The sequence below is a fragment of the Gracilinanus agilis genome, chromosome 6, assembly GCF_016433145.1.
Source record: "Gracilinanus agilis isolate LMUSP501 chromosome 6, AgileGrace, whole genome shotgun sequence".
In the NCBI taxonomy this organism is placed as follows: domain Eukaryota; kingdom Metazoa; phylum Chordata; class Mammalia; order Didelphimorphia; family Didelphidae; genus Gracilinanus; species Gracilinanus agilis.
In genome coordinates, this window is record NC_058135.1 from 77,570,795 (window position 1) to 77,581,002 (window position 10,208).

The following is a 10,208-nucleotide window of genomic DNA, read 5'->3' on the forward strand; positions in this document are numbered from 1 at the left end:
TAATGTTGGTTACATTGCTTATATTTGTACAAAATATTTTTAATTTAATATAATCAAAATTATTAATATTATGTCTCATTGTTTTCTTGTTTGTTCATAAAGTTATCTTCTCCATAGATCTGTCAGGGAAAACATTATATATTCCCCTTATTTGTTTATATCATCACTCTTTAATTTTAAAATATATACACAGAGTTCCTTAATACTGATATGGTTGTATGTTATTGTTCTATATTTTGTTTCTGCCATACTATTTTCTGGATTTCCCAGCATTTTTTGTCAAATAAGAGATCCTTATCAAAAAAGTTGAGATCTTTGGGTTTATCAAACACTAAATTACTATAGTCATTTATACCTGTATATTCTGTATCTAAACTCTTCCATTGATCCACTATTTTATTTCTTAGTCAGTACCAGTTAATTTTGATGATTACTGCTTTAAAGTACAGTTTGAAATCTGGTACTGCTAGGATACCTTTGTTCCCACTTTTTCATTAATTTACTTGATATATCTGGCTTTCCGTATTTTCTGAATGATTTTATTTTTTTCTACTTCTATGAAATAATTTTTTTTCTAATTGGTTCATTCTGACTTAATTTGTGTGAAAAGTGTTTTATAATTGTGTTCATGAATCCTGTGTATATCTTGACAAGTAGATTCCTGGATATTTTATATTGCCTAGAGTTACTTAAAATAGAATTTTTCTTTCTAACCCTTCCTTGTAGACTTTGTTATTAGTATATGGAAATGTTGATGATTTATATGGGTTTATTTTGTACCCTACAACTTTTCTAAAGTTATTAATTATTTCAACTAATTTTAAATGATTCTCTAGGATTCCCTAAGTATACCAATATATCACCAGCAAAGAATAATAGTTTAGTTTCGGAATTCCCTACTTTAATTCTTCAATTTCTGTTTCTTCTCACTGCTAAAGTTAGTATTTCTAGCATAATATTAAAATATATTGGGGATAATGGACATCAATACTTCATTCCTGATCTGTTGGGAAAAAAACTCTAACATCCTCAGTGCAAATAATATTTGCTAAGGTTTTAGTAAGATAATACTTGTCACTTAAAGTAAAGGCCCATTAATTTCTATGTTTTTACTGTGTTTTTAATAAAAATAAGTATTGTACTTTGTCATAGGCTTTTTTTCTGTATCTACTGAGATAATCATATAATTTCTGTTAGTTTTATTACTGAAATGATCAATTATGCTAATAGTTTTCCTAATATTAAAGTATCACTGCATTCCTGGTATAAAGTCCACCTGGACTTTAAATGATCCATATGATATATTGCTGTAGAGTCCTTGCTAGCATTTTATTTAAAATTTTTTTTTTACTTCTATGTTCTTTAGGAAAATTGGCCTATAAATTTCTTGCTGTTTTTTTTCTCTTCTTGGTAGGTATCAGCACCATATTTTCCTTATAGGAAGGTTTGGTAAGTCTCCTTCTTAACCTATTTTCCCAAATAGTTTATATAGAATTGGGATTAACTTTTCCATAAATATTGAATAGAATTCACTTGTGAATCCATCTGGCTCTAAGGAATTTTTATTAGGGAGTTCATTGATGGCTTGTTAATTTCTTTTTCTGAGATAGAATTATTTAAGTATACTAATTCATTTTTTGTTTTTCTGGGCAACTAACATTTTTGTAACTATTTTTCCATTTGACTTATATTGTCAATTTTGTTAGCATACAATTGGGTAAAAGATATAATATTGATCTCTTTAATCTCTTCATTGGTGGTAAATTCATCCATTCAATTTTTGATACTATAAATTTGACTTTATTCTTTCCTTTTTTAAGTCAAATTAACTAATTCTATATGTTTTATTTTCTTTCCCATAAAAATAAACCCTTGTCTTATTTATTAGTTCAATTGGTTTTCTTGTTTTCAATTTTATTATCTTTTTCCCTTTGATTTTTGGATTTGAAATTAGGTCTTTAACTGAAGACTTGTAATTTGTTCTTTATATATATGCTTTTCTCTATTTTATTAATGTAAGTGTTTAGAGAATAAAATGTCTGCTAAGTACTGCTTTTGCTATATCCAATAAGTTTTTGTGTTGTCACCTCATTGCCATTCTCCTCAATGAAATTATCAATTGTTTCTATAATTTGTTCTTTGATCCACCCCTTTTTTAGAATCAGATTAGTTTCCAATTAATCTTTTTTTCTTTCCCTAAACCCTTAATGAGTATATTTTAATTACATTATTATTTGAAAAGCAAGCATTTATTATTTCTGCTTTTCTGCATTTGCTTGTGAAGTTTTAATGCCCCAATGCATGCTCAGTTTTTATTTATGTACTGTGTACTGCTGAGGACATATATCCCTTTCTCTTTGTGTTCAAATTTCTTCAGAGATCCATTAAATCTAACTTTTCTAAAATTTCTTTCAGCTCCTTCACATCTTTTTTGTTATGTACATTGTTAGTTCAAAGATGTTAGTGACTAGAATGCTCTTTCTACCAGTTTTGACCTTCCTCTCCTTAATACCTTAAGGAAGGTAGAATGTGTTCCTAAATTATTTAAATGAAAACATTTGAAATGGTCTATTAAGTCCTGAATTAGGGGCCAGTAAGACCTGAGTTCAAATCCTGCCTAGACACTTATTTCATGACTCTGGACAAGTCACTTAATGTCTCAGCCTCGGTTTCCTCACTTGTAAAATGAGGACAATAATAGCACTTACCTCACAAGGTTGTTGTTAATATCAAATTAAGTAATATATGTAAAGTTATTTGACAACATTAAAGTTATGAAAATGATATCAGTGTTAGCATTGGTATCATCATTTTCATCATCATTATCATCATCATCTCATCATCGTTGTGTGGAGGTTACATTAGACTGAAAGTCTAATTCAATAGAACACAAGGTCTAGAAGATTAAAGAGGGAAACATTCTAATTTAATTGACTCTAATTTATTTTATATTATGCCAATCTTTCTCTTAGAAGCATGATTTGTATGTACTGATAAAAGTTGTCATTTTTTATGTGAGTTGTCAACATCTAGGGGTAAGGTTTCATATGACCATCTGGCCATACTAGCACGATTAGTCTCTTTTTCAATATGGACTACTTAACTCAGCCCTGATCAGAGTACATCAATTTATGTTGAATCCAAATTTTTCTTCTGTCACTTTGTTTCAGAACTTACTACAAAATGTAATTGTTTGTTATATTTGAAATGTTATCATTGGAATTTTTTAATTAAGAAATTTTTTTTACCTGAAACTCTGAAAAGAATAGGAGGAAATAGGGCTGACATTTTTCCATTAAGTTACTAGCATTGATCTTTGTGATTCTGTAGTGTTCCATATACTGTGAAAATCCAAAGAAACATCATCCATAGAGCATTTCAATTTTATTCTTAAATACCAAAATCAATTTAATTCTCATTTTTGTTGTCTAGGTGGTTGTTAACAAGTCAAATGCTATCAAATCCATCTCTAAATGATCTATAAAATTGGTTTTATCTCTCTATTCCAACTGTTATCACCCTAGTACAGGTGCTCAGTATTGTTACTACTTATCATTGCAATGGACAACTAATAGGTCTCTTTGCCTCCCTATCTGTTCCCTCCATTTGATCCTTCACAGTGCTACCAGTCTCATCTTTCTTATTCCAAGACAAAATAATGTCACCCTGCTTAAAAAAATGGTGCCATCACATTTTCTTCAAAATAAAGTTTTAAAATCACCAGGTCCATATAAAACTAGACAGTACAATCCTTCCAATTTTATCTCATGCTACTCTACTTTAAGTTATGTTCATGTCAAATTTAAGTGCCTAGATCCCCTTCCCCCCAATTCTTCATTTATATGATTAATTGTCTTTGTTTTGTTTTGCCTGAGAGCAGGGATAAAACAAGTTCAGATATCCCAGGCTAGGAGAGTCTGATTAGAGGAAAGAACTAAGACCAGAAGGTGGAAAATAAAAGCAGTTAAAGTACAGCTAAATATTTGGAAAGCTGCTACTTAAAAAAAAATCTTGCTATTCAAAAAAATAGCTTGTTTAAGCCTATTAACTTAAATTTACAAAGAATATCTTTAATTTGAGGTTGATTGGCCATCCCTTAAGAATAATGTGAGAAGGAATAATCCTTAGATATTAGTGAAACCAGATTAATTTTTTAATATCTACATCAATGGAGGTAATTTCCACACTGAGGGTTCCCCCAAATGGACAAATCATAAGTCTGGGTCAAGCCACACTCTGACTCCATTTGATACATATATGCACACCATCAGCTTCCAGAACTCTAGAATAAACTGTTATTTATACAAATGTGAGGAATATTGCCTCAAGGATATAATGTGCATATTAATATTAAGAAAGTAATAGAATAAGGCTCACTCCAAAATAATCCATTGTTATGTTTTGTTATCAATTACGTGGCTAATTCATATTGAGATTTTTGTCAACCAAAACTTCTAGAACTTCTTCATAAGATAACACTAATATGGAATATCTGCTTACATATAAAAGCATTAAAGTATTACCTATTATTGGTTAATCAGGAACTATTTGTTTTGCTAATTCTTTGTATCAGGTATTCCATTAGGCATTTAGGCTAACAATTGAAAAGTGAAACATAGCAAAGGTTAGTTTATGATAGTAAAACAAATATTCAATAGACTTGTGATTCCATTGTTTTGTGCAAAGTGATGAGTATGTAGTGAGTAAAATGTTAATAATAAGGAAATTGAAGTATGTTCCTCCAAGCAAGTTATTAGCTTATTAGCAGCATCATGAATACGTATTAAAAAAGAGTTCCAAGATAACCCTTTCAATTAGGTCAGTGCCCCTAAAGGCATGGAGGAAAGCTTCTTTATTGATACTCTGGAAAGGAAGGGTTCAAGTACTTGGAAATGTCAAAATTCAGGACAGCTGATAAAGGTAGGCTTTTGGTGTGGATGATCATGTGCCCCTATGCCAATTAGTGAATGTTAATGACTTTATGTACCTCCATAGTCTCTAAGAAAATCAGAGTCAGTCTAATCTTGATGACACCATTAGACTCTTTTTTGGGGGGATACCATATAATCCCTAATTCTACAAGAAGAAACAAACCCAGAAGAGCTGTCCCTTGGGAGGGGCTCAGACTAAATTGGTTTCTGATTACTGGAAATAAAACAGAGGTTTAAAGTTAAACTGGATTATCAAACAAATGTCCTCAAGGTTAGGAGTGAATATCATATAATTCAAACACAACTTTATTTTTAACTGGGAGAGAGCATTTTTTAACTGAATTGAAAAGTGGGAGTTGACAAAATGAAAAGTAGGATTGATTATGGAATAGAATCAATTACTAAATGACAAAGTATAATTTTCATTTCCTCAGGAATCTTCTTCCATCAATTTATTTTGGCAACTTTTTTGAATTTTATAGTTTTAGAAAATTACCTAGAATACCGAGAGGTTAAAGGTTTGGCCAGGATGAAAGACTAAAAGAGCCATAATAGGACCTTCAGTCCAAGTCTTCCAGGATAAGTCACTATCTGACATTCTAACCTGCCTCTCTGATGAAAAACACGTTAAATAATGGATTTGGGGAAGGGGAGTTTTAGACACAAATTTCTATGAAAGGCCCTGTTGGTGATATGAAGATAGCAGAAAATAATAAAATAAAATGCCACAAACTCAGAGATTATATAAATACAATCATGATACATTTCATACAAGTAAAAACCAATCCAAAGAACTAGAGAAACAGTAATTGTTCATGGATAGGCCTAGCCCAGTATTTGGCAAACTTTATAAAGAGGGGGCCAAAAGAAAGGAAATGCTCATTGTCAGTCTGTTTCTAAGGCAACTCTTTCAAAATTTCATTGTATCGTATCCTACTCATTGTATTTGTCAGATTAGGAATAATGTCGCGTAACCAGACAGAACATTTCAGGGGGCCACATCTGGCCTACAGACCGTAGTTTGCCCATTACTGGCCCAGCCAATATACTAAGCATGAAAATTTACCCAAGTTAATTTATAAATTCAGGGCCCATAGTAATCTAACTACCTATTTAATTATAAAGAATTATTTTCAAAAACTAGGAAAAATAGGAACAAAATAAATATAGAACAAAAAGTTTAAAAAAATAAGGGAATAATTTTGTTTCTATTAACATGGCCTAGTGGTTCCAGATTTCAAACTATATTACAAGGCGGTAATCATTAAAAAAAAACTGGTACTAGCTAAGAAATAGAGTCACAGAGCAGTGAAATCGATTTGGCACATAATACATATTAGTAAATTATTATAGTAGTCTAGTGTTTCATAAACCTCTAAATATAAGCTTTTAGGGTAAGAATTTGGTATTTGACAAAAATTGCTGGGGAAACTAGAAAGCAGTTTGGCAGAAACTAGGCACAGATAAACTTTCACATCTTATTGCAAGGTAAAGTAAAAATGAATAAATGATTCTGAATAAAAAAGGTTATACCATGAATAAATTAAGGGAGCATGAAAATATCATATCATATAATATCAGTCAGATCTAGGGATAAGGAAAGAGTTTAGGACTAAATAAAAGAAGAAGAGGATTACAAAATGTAAAATAGATTATTTTGATTATATGAAATCAAAAGGCTTTTGCATAAATAAAATGAAAGCAGTAAAAATCAGAAGAAAAAGAGTCATTTAGGAGAAAATTATAAAAAGTCTCTTTACTATGAACCTTGTTTCACAAATACATAGGCAACAAAACCAAATTTATTAAAATAAGAGCCATTCCCCAATTAATAAAATGGTCAAAGGATGTGAACAGGTAGATTTCAGAAAAAGAAATCAAAGATATCAATATTCACATGAAAAATGTTCTAAATCACTTACTTATTAAAGAAATGCCAATTGAAACAACTTTAAGATGCCACTTCATACATATCAGATTAGTTTACATAACAGAAAAGGAAAATGGGACACTAATGAACTCTTCATGGATTTTTGAACCAGTCAAACTATCCAGGAGAAGAATTTTGAAATATACTCAAAGAAGAACAAAACTGTCATAACTTTGGACCCAATGATGGCATTAGTAGGTCTGTCACCTAACTGTATCCTAAAGAGATCAATGAAAAGCTAAAAGGACATATTTGTAAAAAACAAAACAACAGGTTCCGGGGTAAGACGGCAGCAGAGTAAAAAGCAGCTCTTAACCTCTGATGACCAAAACACACAAGACTCCTCAAGGGGACATAAAAACAAGTCCAGGCGAACGGATGAACCCCACAACAGGGTGCAGCGTGGAAGGTACGTAGAATCGAGGCATTTCCAAGCTATAAAGGGGTGAAACAGCTCTCACTAAATTGCGGGCTGAGCAACCACCCCACCCCCACCCCCCTCCACACACACCACCTATAGCGCCGAAGCCAGTTAAAAAGAAATAGAGCAAGTTTGGGGCACCCATCAAGTCATTGGCAGCTCCAGGGCCTGTTCGTGAGAGCAGCAAGATTTGGGACCCCAAAAAGCTAAAGAACGCACGCGAACCCTGAGCACAGGAGAAGCAGAGGCGTGGGGGGAGGCAGACACAGCCAGGAGCTAAAGCTCTGAAACCCTGAGTGGTGAACCAGTGCAGACTGGTATACGACTGTGGAAGCAGCGCCCTGAGACTTGTAAAGAAACCTCAGGCAGAGGATCAAGCAAGGGGGTCTACCAGGGGACTTGACCTTGGAAAAAACCAGACCTCAGACGTCAGGAGCCAAAAGACCGCGGACAGACCCCGAGCGTGAGGATAAAGCTGAGAAGCTGCTGGGCTAATGATGGCTACCCAGACTCAGGAAGTTCAGAAGAGAAAGATTAACAACAAGAAAAAGAAGTCTTTAACACTCAACAACTTTTACACAGAGAAAATCCAGACAACCTAGCAAAAAGAAGAGGAGAACAAACAAGCATCCGGACCCTCTTCAAATAAGGAAAATGGGTAACAAGCTTAGGAAGAGTTGAAAACTGAGATTCTGAGGAAGATGGAAGAGATCTGGCAAGAAAATAACAGTTTAAAAGATAGAATCTTGCAATTGGAAAGTGAGGCTCAGAAATCAAATGAACTGAAAAGCAAAGTGAACCAGATTGAAAAAGAAAACCAAACTATCATAGCTGAAAACGAAAAGTTTAGAGCCTAAAACCAGTCCCTAAAGGCTACAATTGAGCAGCTAGAAGCTAATGATCTCTCAAGACAACAAGAACAAATAAAACAAACTCAAAAGACTGAAAAAATAGAAGGAAATATGAAATATTTAAGTGAGAGAGTGACAGACCAAGAAAACCGGTCTAAAAGAGACAATTTGAGAATAATTGGTCTTCCAGAAAAAACAGAAATTAATAGAAACCTTGACACCATAATAAAAGAAATTATTCAGCAAAATTGCCCTGACGTCCTACAACAAGACGGCAATATAGACATTGAAAGGATTCACAGAACACCCACTACATTCGATCCAGATAAGAAAATGGCCAGAAATATGATTGGCAAATGCAAGAGCTTTCAAGCAAAAGAAAAAATCTTACAAGAAGCCAGAAAGAGACAATTCAAATATCAAGGAACACCAATCAGGATCACACAGGATCTGGCAGCCTCCATGCTAAAAGACCGGAAGGCATGGAATACAATATTCAGAAAGGCAAGAGAGCTGGGCCTGCAACCACAGATCAACTACCCATCAAAATTGACTATATATTTCCAGGGGAAAGTATGGGCATTCAACAAAATTGAAGAATTCCAAGTATTTGCACAGAAAAGACCAGGGCTAAATGGAAAGTTTGATATCCAACCACAAAAATCGAGAGAAACATGAAAAGGTAAATAAGAAACAGAGGGGAAAGAAAGAAAACTTATAATTTTTAAAATTGCCTTTTTAAGGTCCTCAGTAAGATCTAAGTATCTGTATTCCTATGTAGAGAAATGCTATGTATAATTCTCTGTAGTGAACTCTATTCACAATTATAGTATTCACTATTATAGAAATCAGAAGAACAATTCACAGGGTGAGGGTGGAACACTAAATAATCTAAGATAACATGGGGGATGGGAAAGAGGGGGTGAACAGCAGGGGACACCAAGAGAAACTTGAGTGAATAAGAAAAATAGGATATTTTATTACACACAAAGAGGGCATGGGAAGGAGAGGGGACAAATACTATTATAAGAAGGAGAGGAAGAGAGCATTAAGAGGTAATAATCAAACCTTACTCTCAGTGTAATCAACCCAGAGAGGGAAGAGTAGCTATACAATCCATTGGGACATAAAACTCTTATCTAACCCTTCTGAGAAAGTCAGAAGGGATAAATCAAGGGAAACAGGGAAGTGGGGAGGTCAAAAAAAGGGAGGGGAGAAGAAGGGAGAGGGAATTCATAAGGTCGTTAAAAACAAAAAGAGGGGGGAAAAACAAGGGAGGGGGTAGAAAGGGAAGTTAGTCAAGGGAGGGGATAAGTGATAGGGTCTTAATAGCAAACCACTGGTTTTAAAGGAAATAGTTTAAGGAGAAGGGGTAGGAATAGGGGAGGATTCGAAAATGTCAGCAAATGCACAATTGATGATTATAACTCTGAATGTGAATGGGATGAACTCACCCACAAAACAAAAGCAAATAGCAGAGTAGATTAGAAACTAAAATCCTACCATATGTTATCTACAAGACATACATATGAAACGGGTGGACATACACAAGTTTAAGGTTCAGCGCTTGAGCAAAATCTTTTGGGCATCAAATGAGAAAAAGAAGGCAGGAGTGGCTATTATGATGTCTGACAAAGCCAAAGTAAAAATAGTTATAATTAAAAAAGACAGGGAAGGTCATTACATCCTGATTAAAGGCAGTATAAACAATGAGGAAATAACACTGCTCAATATGTATGCACCAACTGGCATAGCACCCAAATTCATAAAGGAGAAACTGGCAGAGCTCAAGAAGGAAATAGATAGTAAAACCATACTAGTGGGAGATCTAAATATTCCTCTGTCAGATCTAGATAAATCAAACAGAAAAATAAATAAGAAAGAGGTAAGAGAGGTGAATGAAGTCCTAGAAAAATTAGATTTAATTGATATGTGGAGAAACATGAATAGGGACAAAAAGGAATACACCTTCTTTTCAGATGCACATGGCACATTCACAAAGATTGACCATGTTATAGGGCATAGAACCATTGCAAACAAATGCAAAAGAGCAGAAATAATAAATGTAACCTTCT